Source organism: Aedes aegypti, chromosome 2 (genome assembly GCF_002204515.2).
Source record: "Aedes aegypti strain LVP_AGWG chromosome 2, AaegL5.0 Primary Assembly, whole genome shotgun sequence".
Lineage (NCBI taxonomy): Eukaryota > Metazoa > Arthropoda > Insecta > Diptera > Culicidae > Aedes > Aedes aegypti.
In genome coordinates, this window is record NC_035108.1 from 108,478,251 (window position 1) to 108,492,433 (window position 14,183).

General features: G+C 39.8%; 2 long non-coding RNA genes across 2 annotated transcripts; both read right to left on the bottom strand.

The window, feature by feature from the left end:
- Positions 1-7,412: 7,412 nt before the first annotated feature.
- Positions 7,413-8,027, bottom strand: LOC110675266. The gene is made up of 2 exons (XR_002499317.1): positions 7,768-8,027; positions 7,413-7,672 (listed from the first exon to the last, which is right to left on the bottom strand). It is a non-coding gene; the product is annotated as an uncharacterized LOC110675266 (long non-coding RNA).
- A 4,913-nt stretch (positions 8,028-12,940) lies between these two features.
- Positions 12,941-13,688, bottom strand: LOC110675267. Its single transcript, XR_002499318.1, has 2 exons — positions 13,427-13,688; positions 12,941-13,348 (listed from the first exon to the last, which is right to left on the bottom strand). It is a non-coding gene; the product is annotated as an uncharacterized LOC110675267 (long non-coding RNA).
- Positions 13,689-14,183: the final 495 nt, after the last annotated feature.

Consider the following 14,183-nt stretch of genomic DNA (forward strand, 5'->3'; position numbering starts at 1 on the left):
GGCTTCATCCAGCTCACCCTCTTCCGGTAATGCAGCCTCGAGGTGCTGCGCGTAGGCCGCTGCGACATCCGGTTGCTTGAGCCGCTCTAGGTCATACGGGGGCGGCCGTCGGTACCGTACGTTGTTAACGACGGAGAGTTTTGGACGCAGTTTACCCATCACCAGATAGTGGTCAGAGTCGATGTTAGCGCCACGATAAGTCCTGACGTCAATAATGTCGGAGAAGTGCCGTCCATCAATCAGAACGTGATCGATTTGTGATTCTGTCTGCTGTGGTGATCTCCAGGTGTATCGGTATGGAAGGCTGTGCTGGAATTAGGTGCTACGGATGGCCATATTCTTGGAGGCGGCGAAATCAATTAGTCGTAAGCCGGTGGGCGCTGAACTTTCCAATAGTCGGTCTGAACTCCTCCTCCTCCTGGCCAACCTGAGCGTTTAGATCTCCTATGATGATTTTGACGTCGATTTCCCCTAAATGTTCGGAGGACCATAGTGCACAGTTTAGCTTAGAGTCCTTCTCTGGCACAAGGACGAAGGTCAGCCGCCCCTGACATGGGGAACAGACACTGTTATGAGCCGCTCCTAACATGGAGTACAGACGCTCAAGGTTTGCAGAAGCAAGAGCAAACCTCCCCTTTCCCTGTCAGCATACGACCAAAGTTCCCACCGGGGGTTGGTTACCCAATCTTCCCCAAGGTTACTCGTACCCCGGCCAGTACCGCGAGGAGGTAGGGATAGGAGTTGCTGGGCAGGAGGCTACGGGCCGCACGGAGGGGTCTATTTTATTCCTTCAGGTATCAATGGTACGCCATGCCCAGCCATTTACCAACCAATTTTACTCTTTATGGTCGTTTTATTGAAAAATCTCATACTTTTAAAAACATTTAAGCATATTTATCGATCTACAGCAAACTGTAGGAGTTTTTCTCCAAATATTTTGATCGGAAATCTCAAAATAACATATGATAAAAATGATACGTGGAAAATAAACTCGATTTCATTACAGCATTGTTCCCAATGGATCATTAAAATAACCAAAACGGCCGCTACGGAAAGCATAGATAGCACCACCGTAGTCTTGTGTGTTTGACAGAACAGCAATGCTTTCACAATGTTAAATCCCATATACAGTGGCGCCTTTGTTTTGATGCGGTGAGCACTGACAAAAACTATCTTCAATGATCCATTTTGGTTATTGTCATTGTGCATTGAGAAGTCTTCTGAAAACAAAACATTTTTTCTTCTATTGTACTTTAAATGTGACTTGGGGACTAAATAAGCAACTCTATGAATGCATAGGTTATTTTTCATATTATTAATGTATTTGTACTTCCGTCAGGACGCACTTTGAACCTTGAAATTATATTCATATCAGTTATTTTCCAATTTAAAATATTTTTCCTCGAAAAATCAATGAAAAAATATCTGATCTGATCTGATGATATCTGATAAATTCTTGCTCCAAAAATAACTTGATGTTTTGCAGCAGGATTTTGATTGATGATGCTTCCGAAGAACTAGCCTTTTTTGAAAATAAAAAATAAAATTTGTCGAATTTTCCACAAAATTGCTAACAATCATTGGTTTTGAAAACCTTCAAAAATCGACCATTCTAAACTTTGTGCTTTATTCGCGGGAAATTTAAATATTTTGGTGGCTTTTTTATTATCACAATATTGTACAACATTAGTCGAACGATATACAGAAAACCGAAGACGATTTTATCAATAATTTATAAAGATATTTCATCTGCAAGTTGTCCACTTTTAAAATGAACAGTCCTTAGTAGGTAGGTATTGCTGTGTGCGTTTGAAATGCAAATATCAAATGCGGGAACACTAAACGGGGTAAGATTTTCCACAAGCAACCCGATGTCAAAGATAGCTTTTCTTTGCTAGGTTGGCGGTGATATGAGTAATCGTTGCTAGGTGTCCTTTGATTGTTTTGTCTTACCGCATTTGGAGCTTATTTAGTCAAGATTTGCACCTTAAATGCAAACAGCAATATCAAGTTGAAAAGCCTATATATTCATAAAAAATAATTATAATCTGCAGTGTGGCGATGGTAATTCGGTATTATACAGCGTCACCTTGAGATTCAATCATATTTTCCTATATGAAAAGTGATCCTTAGTTGACTACCGTAATCCGGGGGCAAATTGATCACTATTTCACAACTTTTTATCATGTTTTCGTTTGGAATCCAAAAATTGTCAAATTTATTTCGGTAAAATCAGTACTTTATTGATCTCTATCAGTTAACGTAATCAATTTTTTAAAAAATAAAATTTAACATTTCATAAAATTAGTTTTAATATCGTAAATTGAAAATGACACATTGGGGCGAAATTGATCACTATATAATAAAGCATATTCTAGAATGTAAAATTTTCCTACCTACTAAATTTGAGTCTGCAGAATCTGAAAATGATGTCAAAATTCTTACAACTCGTGTAAATCATCATTTTATTGCAAAATTAAACTTTGTAAATCTGCATAACACGCCTAAATGTATGCAATTTCCCTTGAAATAAGCACGTTAGTCAATAATAAACGGTTTTGTGGGCTTCGTGGCCGTGCGGTTAGCGGCATCAGTCGTTTAGGCGTATTGTGCCCCGAAGCGTGGGTTCGATTCCCGCTCCAGTCGGTGGAAACTTTTCGTCAAACGAAAAATTCATCACTGGGCTACTGAGTGTTCCGTGTTGTCCGTTGCCTAATGTTCGTGATTGTTCAGTCTGTGCAGCCTTTGGCTGAAGACGGTGTAAATTGTCTTTTTTTTTATGAGCAAAAAACTATTAATGCTGTACGATTTCAAAAATGAGTTCAGCAGATCACACTGAAGCTTACACAACATTTTTAACACTCAAAGTTTACATGCTGGCTTAGCACCAACGGATTGTTTAGTATCGATATTTCCAACAGTATTGCTAACACCTTCAAAAACTGTGAATATTTTTATGCAAAACTGACCTTAATAAAAATGAAATAACTGAAAATCATCAATAGACATCTATAAACTACACTGAAATGAATTTTATTGTAGGAATTACTGAATCCATGGTAAAATTAAGAACTGCACCAACGATTTTCAACCGACTACAAAAATCTGTTAAGTTTACTATAATCTGGTGAAAATCACTGAGCAGTGCAGTAAATTTGACTATGTCGATAGTAGCATCCACTACAAAGCATTGTATTTCAATCCATGACACCCACCGTACAAAACAGTCTGGTCAAAAGTATGATACTAAACTTCTCAAATCAAGAATGTTTCTAGTCAAAAATACTACAACTCTGGTTAAATCAACAGAAGAAATTTTCTTGTGTAGTGATGTTGACTATGTTTTGGTAGAGTTAACAGATTAATGTAGTCAGTTGAAAATCGTTGGTGCAGTTCTTAATTTTACCATGGATTCAGTAGTTTCTACAATAAAATTCATTTCAGTGCAACATCACTACACACACGGAGAAATATTTTTACCTAATTTTTGAGTTTACTTTACCCAAAATTAAGTATATCGACTTTAGTTTCAACCCAAAATCTCTCGGTTTTCTCTTTCTCCCACACGAATGTTGTCAAAAATAGAGAGAGCTGCATCTACCCAACGGGGGTACTTTGGCCCAATAAGCCAAATTTGGGTAAATGCAACTTTTCTTATGTTTGGGTCTAAAGAACTCAATTTTGCGTTAAATCAACCCAAAATTGAGTATATTTTTCTAATGGAATTAAAGCCAAACTACCTAGTGGGGACCTTGGAAATTTAGCCAAAATTGAGTAATTGGGCTCAACTACGGAATTGCGTTGAAACAACCCAAAATTGAGTTGAATTCCGTCTCCGTGCAAGAAAATATATTCGGTTTATTTAACCACAGTTGCAGTATTTATGACCAGAAACATTTAAGATTTGACCAGTTTGGCATTGTATTTTTGACCACACTGTGTTGTACGGTGGGTGTCGTGGATTGAAATACAATGCTTTGTAGTGGATACTACTATGGATATCGTCACATTTACTGCACTGCTCAGTGATTTGTACCAGATTATAGTAAAGTTAACAGATTTTTGTAGTCGGTTGAAAATCGTTGGTGCAGTTCTTAATTCTACTATGGATTCGGTAGATTCGATTTAATTCATATTTATTTCATGTTTGATTTGGGGGGTACAATTATTCTTACATCTAAATTGGTCGGCCAGGGGCCTTTCAATCTTGGTCGTTTTGATATGGTTGTAGTAGATAAAGGTGCATAATGAAATAAAATAATTATTATGAAAAGCGTGATAAGAAAAACTTGCCTAGCAAAGGTTCAGTGTGTTTGGCACCTGCTATAAAATACGGGAACATGAAACGATGCAACAAAAACAAAAAAAAAAGAAGCCACAGGAATGAACTGCATAAAATAAATATGATTCATTTATAGCATTATCGCGAAAGAGAGAGCATTTGTATGTGGCTTGGGAATCGGATTGTGTCGAGTGGAGATGCAAGCTTCGGCATGACGAGTAGAGTGGAAAAATAGGCGCGAGAACTTCGGGTGGTTAGAAACAAACCAACGTGATTCCGAACGTACGACACGCGCACATCGAAGGTGCGTTGAAAAGGGAGAGCGTGTAATCTTTAAGCACTCCGCTTCAGAAAGACGGAGACGACCGATTGAGCTTCTAGAGACCAACCAGACCAACTCCAACCCAAGAATACGAGCAAATATATTGTGCATCCGAGTAATCGCTGCAACGTCGCTTAACTGTCGCGTCGCTGGACTGTTGAGCGCTTTGCAGTTTAGTGCTCCAGCGACGCATTGAAATAGACTGTTTCGCTCGAGCACTAACATGAAAAGGTCGCCAGCGACCAGCGACGTTTTGGTCGCGCGAAATACTTGAGCGAAGTTAGTGTTCGTTCTTGATTATGTCTGCACTGACAATATAGGGTCAAAGAGCCGGCGTCGTCTTTGATAAATCATTCTGTTGGCTAACGTTAACACGATTAGGCGTGATTTTCGTTTACGGAAGTTTTCTGCCAAGTCGGTTGGAGCCGGCCGAATTTTGAAATTCGGAAGTTTTTGTAATACGTCACGACAATGGTGTTGTGGAATTTAAATTTGATTATTCTAATTTGACAATTTGGCTCTTTGGAGCTCTGGTAATTTTTAAAAATTTGATAACCTAACTACTATATACACAAGTAAAAAAAAATTGATAACCTAGGGGGGTGCGACTATAGCGCGGACGACCTGCTGGTCTGACGTGCGGCAACGAGCCCTGTACCTATCGATAGACTCACTAAAGCGATCTTCAAGGGTTTGTATCTCGGCCAGACGGTGGACCTCAGAGTTTCGCATTCTCCTTGGGGCGTTCAGGGCCATTCTCAGGAACTTGTTCTGAACCCTCTGGAGTTTGAGATGGTGTGATTTAGCGCAGCTCTCCCAGATCGGCATACCATACTCGATAACGGGACGGATAATTTGTTTGCAAGCTTGTTCTTTTGGGACAGTGTCAACCTACGGTTTATGAGGGGATACAACATTCGCAGCATCGTGCTGCACCTCGTGACCGTTTTGTCGACTTGTTGTCGAAAGATCAGCTTGCTGTCCAAAGTCAAGCCTAGATAATCGGCCTCGTTGGACCATTCCACCGCTGTGCCGTTTAGGGTGATTTTACAATCCACAGCCGGAACAAGTCTGGGGGATCTGGAGTGAGAGAAGAGGATGACCTGGGTCTTCGCCGCGTTAATACATATCTTCCAGCTGGTGAGGTATTCTGTCAGGACATCCAGGCCTCGTTGGAGTTTTGCCGTGAGCACTCTGATCACTCTACCACTGTAGACGATGGAGGTGTCATCTGCGAACAGAGACAGGGTGCCGCCTCCTGGGAGTGCGGGCATATCGGAGGTGAACAGTAGAGTGATGCAAATTTTGAAATTTTTGCTCCCCTATGCTTAAACGATTTCAATTATGGTAAATAGCATCTTCCCAAAATTTGAAGTGATTCGAAAGAAATTTGACTGAGCACACGCCATTTTAAGTTTATATGGAGATTACTATGGGAAACGCCAATCTTTTGTGTTCAGCCCTCTATCTCTTCGTCATAATATTTTATGCAAAAGTGAACAAACTGTCCTAATATGAAATTCTTCCAGCTACAACTTTGCCGAAGACCACTTTTTGATTGGACGTCTGGATAAATTGTTATTCACCATCATAAAGTTGGTTTGCATGTAGTTTGCTTCATCAACTGTTCGGCAGGCAACAGTGGTGCTCCTGGGGGGAAGAATAGATCAAAAATCCAGGCTACTATGTTCTGCAGCAAAAAAGCAGTGTTGCTCTGAAAGTAATTGAATGATCATCTCAGCATGATTTAGACTTTGTTATCAATAATAACAAATTATCCTTACGTCCCATCAAAATGTGGCCTTCGGCAAAGTTGTAGCTGGGAAGTTTTCACATAAGATGAGTGTGATCGTAGAACTGGACACTCAAGTGCTTGAGTTCCAAGTTCATGGTGTTGTCGAAACCTGGGCCTTCATGTTTTTGGAGTGTTTTAAATAGGTCGAGAGTTCGTCAGCTGTGATTTCCCGCATAATTAGGAACCATACAAGAGTCATTTCCCAAAACATCCACAACCATTTGTAACAATACCAGAATAATTTGGTATGATATGCTATTTAACAATAAAGCAACCCTACCACGAACGGGTTTCACAGTTTCATAAATAGTAATTGGAAAAATAACAGTGTGGGGAATAGGCGGTTAAGTTATGTAACCATAAAAAACGACGATTTTCCCGAACAAATTTTTTCGTTTACAATTTACGAAACGGTGGGTATACTCTCCATTTTTTGACCTGTTTACTGTAAACCAAATAATGTTGATACATTTGACCCATTAAGTTGAATTCAAACCGAATAGTGTATGTGTTATTATTCATATACGGTGTCATACAGTACTTCCACTATTTGCTGTACTGTTCTTTTGTGCTTAAAACATAAGAAACAATATCCTTCTTCGCATCGGATTAGGGATAATGCAATGTGCAAAAATAGATTTTTATACATTTTGTTGCTTTAAGGCCCAAGTAAAAATGGAGCAAAAGTCAAAACTGAAAAAGCAGTTTTCTCTTTTTCAATAAACAAATCGAAGAAAATAAAAACACACAGCTCTTTTATTTGCCAAATAAAAAGGCTGTGTGTTCTTTTTTTCATCAATTTATTGTTCTAAAAGGAGAAAACTGCTTTTTCAGTTCTGACTTTTGAGCTATTTTCGCTTGCACCTTAAAGCGGTAATGCATATAAATTAAAAAAAAAGTTTCAAACACCAAAACTAAAAGTTTGAAACGCAACAAAACGAACAAAAATGCTATTTTAGCACTTTGCCTAATACATTTTCCGACACGAATATGACAAATAAGAAACAATCAAACATCTTTAAATAAATGAATCTTACTTTTATTCAACTGTAGGATTAAGCGTAGAATAAACTTGCCATGCTATTGTATTTTCAATGGTGTTCGAATTATTGCTACTTAAATAGAAGTATGGTTAACCGAACACAACTTCCCCTTCTAAATGCAACATGATCGCATCGGATTCGACAGCTAAACATTCTGAGGTGGGTGATTGCAATTTTCTCCGTAGCAAAACTCAGCTCTATTTGGGCAAATCCTCCAGATGGGACCTGTCCTGCCGGTGTGAAAAGAAATGGAAATGTGATAGTAAATAGGGACATCGAGTTTTGGGCATTTTATTTTAGTTATTGATAGGATCCGCAAACTTACCTGATTGTTATTTCCGATGATTTTGGCTGATCCGGTCGCCATCAACCTTTCCGTAGTGATTCTCCCATTAGGGGCGCATTAAAGGCAGCAGTACGACCACCGTTCGGGCTAGTTTCACATAATTTTCTTTTGATAATAGCTTTAGCGCACCCATCAGAATCTGTATTACGTACCAAAATAACCGGGATTATTTTAAAAACATTACTTTCAACACATTTCAATACTTTCGATTTGTGCAATCAACCAATAGACCATTTCCGTCAGACCTTACCCCCTATTTTTATATTTTTCTTCGAAAGATGATTATTATTAATGATTATTGACGCTTTCAGATCTAATTTATATGCACTCCTGATTTTATTGTAAATTTTTGAAAATTCGAGAATTCACCTCATTTTGAGTAGTGCGGCACAGTTGTTTCAACCCTGTGGGTAAACAAAGTGGAGATTTTCCCACAACTTTCAAAACCCCTGCGCTGAGGGTTTGTAGATATGACGAAATGTCAATGTCAAATCAAGCACACGAGACGACACGACAAAATGGAGAAATCTGAGGTCCGATGGGCAAGCCTCGTTGTAAATGAAGCCCATCCTTTACTATTGTACTTATAACAAAAACTTTTACCGGAAGACGACTGCTTATAGACCGTTTTAAGCTTAGCAAGTGATGGAATTCTCCTTGGAAGCATTTCTGCAACGCTGCAGAACGTTTTCTACAAGAGGGGCATATTGGCCGGTTTGTTTTGAAACGTCAAGAATTGGACCGTTTGCAGATAACGTCTTGTACTCGCTTTAGAAGCTACCTGGCAAGAGAAAGTTGCATGCAAAGCATGATTAACTAAGTAAATAACACTTTGACACCAAAAATTATTGCCCCGTTTTTATTTGTGTCGAGACTGCTCGAGCACTTCCCATCGTCGTAGTTCTACTAATTTGATGGTAGAACGGATCGGGCACGATAAAATCTTTCATGACAACGGCGGGAATTCTTTTCATCTCCATCGCCGTGGCTACTGTGGTGCTCCGCTTGCTCCTGCTCGGTTTTGTGGTTGGCTGAGGGTTGCGAAGATTTTGGTGACATCCGGAAGATCGCCTTTTCTAAATTGCAAGAGATCCTTGTTTGGCACATCATTCTATTTGGATTACTGAAGGTTTCATTGGAATCGAGTAATTGAAACAGGACGCCGTCGCACGGTGAAATCTTCGTCCCCAGATTGCCGCTGGGCACAGAGCCGAAGGAGAGCAGAACCCTTTTCGAGAACTATCGCGGAACACGGCAGAGGCTTCCGGCAGGAAGATGAAGGGGACATATGTTGTGGACGTGGAGGATTTTTCGGGGAGACCTACGAGAGTGGTAAAATGGGGAAGTACGTATAATAGCCTGGGACACGGTTATATGAAAAATTTAGATTCTCGCTCCAGTCCACTTTTTGGATTGCATTTAGGTTCCATAACAACTGTGCAAAATTTCAGCTCGATCGGAGAAACTATATTTTAGCGCCAGCTGTTCAAAGTTTGTATGGGATTTACTATGGGAAAACTTACTTTTGCAAAGAAAAATCGCCAGAGGTCTCCCACTGACCTCTATAAAAATTCTGAGCACAGATCTCGATAGGTATCACTACGATGATCAACATTGCCGAAGACTGCAAAGTAATCCGATGCTTGTGGAAAAAGTTATTCAATGAAAACCTATTGGCAAGGCGACGTTGATTAACACGTAAAGAAATAACAATAATAACAAAATCGGGCAAAATTTCTGAATAGTCTATGCTCAATAGTGGACTGGAGCGAGAATCTAAATTTTGTCCCACACTAATGTATAATCCATTGGTCATATGGTTCCGGAACAGCTTGACGACATAAGCAGCAGATATCAAACGGTAGGGTAAACAGGTATAGGCCCCCTTAGGAAAAACTGCTCTATCGCAGTGGCAAATCCATTACTTATACAGTTTTTGGTGTCAAAGTGTTATTTACTTAGTTAATCATGCTTTGCATGCAACTTTTTCTTGCCAGGTAGCTTCTAAAGCGAGTACAAGACGTTATCTGCAAACGGTCCAATTCTTGACGTTTCAAAACAAACCGGCCAATATGCCCCTCTTGTAGAAAACGTTCTGCAGCGTTGCAGAAATGCTTCCAAGGAGAATTCCATCACTTGCTAAGCTTAAAACGGTCTATTAGCAGTCGTCTTCCGGTAAAAGTTTTTGTTATAAGTACCGTAAAACGGGGTAACTTTGATAATGCGGGTAACTTTGATAGTGCATAACCCACCGCATACTAAATGAAATATCATAATTTCTGTTAATCAGTTAAGAAAAACGAATGCAAAACTAAAGAATATTAGTATGACACTTCATGTAAGAGCGGGTTTTATTTAAATCAAGAACATTTTAGGCTTTTTATACTAATTTAAAAAAATTGCACAATTTTAGCATTTTCAAAACGCTTATAAACAATCTGTTATACGATCACTATTTGATGTAGTTTTGAATAGTTGGCCACTTATCTTTGATAGCCTAGTTATCATAGAACTTGAATACGGTCTCAAATCTCTTAGCGAAAAGCATATTCACAAACTGGGACCATTTTTGTAGTTTAAGTCAGAAATTTACATATAAAGTTAAACGCCTAGAGGTATGCAATGCCCTACAAATGTTCGTTATTCATTCAATTTTGTTCGAATCATACTCCATTATCAAAGTTACCCCAAAACAGAAAACCAACTTTCGATTATATGAAAAATTATATATCCATTCAAAATGAATCTTTTGCCAATTTATCGACTGTAATCGATAGCTAGGATGCCAGTACTTGTTTTAAAAATATAAATTGTAAATCTTTGAAACAGCATGCAAAAATATTCAAGTTTTCTTCGAAAAAACTATCAAAGTTACCCCGTTTTACGGTACAATAGTAAAGGATGGGCTTGCCCATCGGACCTCAGATTTCTCCATTTTGTCGTGTCGTCTCGTGTGCTTGATTTGACATTGACATTTCGTCATATCTACAAACAATCAGCGCAGGGGTGAGATTGAAAGTTGTGGGAAAATCTCCACTTTGTTTACCCACAGGGTTGAAACAACTGTGCCGCACTACTCAAAATGTGGTGAATTCTCGAATTTTCAAAAATTTACAATAAAATCAGGAGTGCATATAAATTAGATCTGAAAGCGTCAATAATCATTAAAAATAATCGTCTTTCTAAGAAAAATATAAAAATAGGGGGTAAGGTCTGACGGAAATGGTCTATTATTTTTTTTTTATTTTTTTTTTCTCAGACAAACCAAAACATACACGCTCAAAACAGTCCACAGGTTTTTGAATATAAGTATTTCATGCAGGATGAATAAAATAATTTTTCATTTGCAAAAAGTTAAACAATGCGGATTGGATAACAACGTTGTTAAACTTTATTGTTAAAATTGTGCGAGAATGCAAATTATTGTTAATCACTGTATGAAATTCACTCAGTCGCAGTAGTATTTTTCAGATGTGTATTAATACTTGGAACTATTTGTCGAACTGTCGGATAAGAGTAACAAATAGTGATAGTTATCTGTGTAAGTTTGATCCGCAAAAATAGGCACAAACAGAATGACAAATTGTGATCTTATATTATAACAATATTTCGCGTGCATACATCTCTATATAATTCAACAATGTTTGGACACTGTAACAAACTGTCACTATTTGGTATGGGTTACGAAAAACGTTTTATACAGTCGAAAGTTTTCGGTCCCATACTGTCCAACATCAAAGCAAATGTTTGTGGTACACTAACATTTACAGATAAAAGAATCATACTGTTCGAAAAGTAAGGCAAACCGTAATTTTCTATGCGGGTTCCAACTCCTCCGAGAAGTCGTTGGGAATCAGATGGTGGTTGTTTGAATGCTCATTCACGGCAGCTTCATGCAGACTGATGATATTGTGTCCGAGATTATGTGAGCTGACGAAATGTCGACTTATTTCGGCTGCCTTCTCAGCAGGTGTTATCAAGCGATCTACGGGGCTATTGTTATCTTGTGGAACCAGCGGTGGAATTGGTCTAGGCTTGGTTTTTAAAATTTTCGTGAGCTTCCAGAACGGCTGAGCACAGTCTGGGAGAGCGCGGATTTTTTTTGAAAAATTTTGGTTTCTGAGGTCCAACATTCTGGCCTTGATAATTTTGTTCATGCGATTGACATCGGATTTAAGGGCAGGCAGCCCAGTTCGCTGGTACTGCCTGCGGATGGTGTTGCGAAGTCTGATCAAATCTTTAGTAAGTCTATCGATTGGTATGTGGTTGCTCACCTGACTGATTGCCGGCACGTGTTGCTCCCTGGCCTGGGAGATCGCTTCTTCGATGGCCTGCAGCTGCCGATTGACGTCATCGGTTGACTCGGGTCGCACCTCGTAGTCGACGTGGGTGTCGACACACTGCCGGAACTGGTCCCAGTGACCGAGGATCCAACTTCCACCACCACCGGATAGTGGTCCGAGCTGAGTTCCTGGTAGACGACCGGTTGAGAAATGCTTACCATGTTGGTGTTAAAAAGGTCGATGAAGGCGTGGGCTCACGATCTGCTCAACCGGGTGGGAGTATCCGGGGCAAGGGGTGGATCACTTGTTTGATGCACATCAAATGTGCATTGATTTGCATCAAATGCATTTTTTCGTGATTCACATCAACTTAGCCCTGATGTTGAAAACTTCATTTTGTTATCATAGTAACGCGTCTTGTTTGTTATGAAAGGATTGTAGGAAAAGTTGACGGTCTGGTAGAATGATTTTTTTTTTGATGACCTGCAGGAAATTTGGGACAAAAACATTCGGTATCTTCTTCCCAGAAAGCATTAGGCTGTAAAATGACTCACTAGTAGTTGATTGAGACGTTCGGCTGACAACGCGTTTGAGGTGATAGATCTTCACCGTCAAAATTGTTCGGAGTCTCACGGTTTTGAAATTGCATTAGTGTGGATAAATAATCTTTACAGTTTACAGGAGAAATATTCTTTACAGTTTACAGGATCACTCATATTTTACGTAGAAGATTGCGGAGCTATAGCATAACATTGAATGAGAACTTGTGCACTTCAACAGCATATGGAGTTTTTTTTGGACCATAATGCGTGAAACCATCCTCTGAGAGACCAAGGACCAAACTTTTTGTAATAAAAAAAAGTCTAATCTGAGACCACCTCCCTCTCCCATGTTTATGCATAAACTTTACTTCATAAATACAGAACTGACAATCAAAATTATGAATATAAATTTAGATCCATGTCCATTGGAGAGATTCCCAAACAGTCTCCTGAGGGTTCTTTCACAACTGTTTCCATCCATAACAGCACCCTCCGCCAGTGTTGATTCTGGCAAGGATTCTGATTTACTCATTCTGGTTTACAATTTGCTATATTATAATGTCTTCATGGATTCGGACATCTTCCTTAATGAGTTCGCCAATCATGCCCTCCCTTTATTTCCACTCTCCCCATTTTGGCTATTGTCCATCACGGTGGATCGTGGTTATGCGAAACAGATTTATCACCTCTGTTGCAAGCTGGGCGATGAAATATCCTATTTTTTGGCAATGGAACCTACGGCGATAATAAATATTCAAATTCATTATTAGCTAACAAAACGGTCATTTTTCTCTGATATGACTTTAGCCTTACTATCCACAAAAAGATCCGGAAAAATTAATATTGGATTGAGAACTCTGGAAGTGCTAATTCCTCTGAATGGCCAATGCTTTTGATGATTAATGCAGCAGATAGCAGCCACAATAGTAAATTAAGTAAGGACAATTTTGACATTTCATCAACAATCAATCAAACCTAGAGTCAAAAATTACAGCAAACCATGAGTTTAGAGAACGATTGCATTGAAATGCATTTCTGATGCATCTTATTTTCTCGATGCATCAAGAGTGATCCACCCCTTGATCCGGGCCCAAGATGTTGAAGTGGCCCTCCTCCAAGCCTTGCTGCAGGATGATTCCGTTTCGATTTCTTCGGGGGTTCCCCCAGAATTCGTGCTTCGCGTTGAGGTCGCCAGCGATGATGTACCGCCCGTGCCGCCGAGTGAGCTTGGTGATGTTTTGTCGTAGGGCCTTTGCCGACCCGTCGTTGAGGCTCGCTTGCGTAGGATAGTATGCAGCGATGATGGTGATCGGGCCGTCCGAAGCTTGCACTTCTACTCCTACGGCCTCGATGAGCTTGAGCTGCAGGCTCGGCAGCAGGCGGCAGTTCATGTTGTGGCGCAAAGCGATGGCGACTCCCCCTCCTTCAGAGCCGGTCCGATCTAGCCGCACAAGTCGATAGTTGGGAATGGAGACGCTCAGCTCAGGCTTGAGGTGCGTCTCCGTGATGATGGCGATGTCGATGGTTTTCTCTTCTAGAAATTCGACGAGCTCGATAGCTTTGTTCCGGA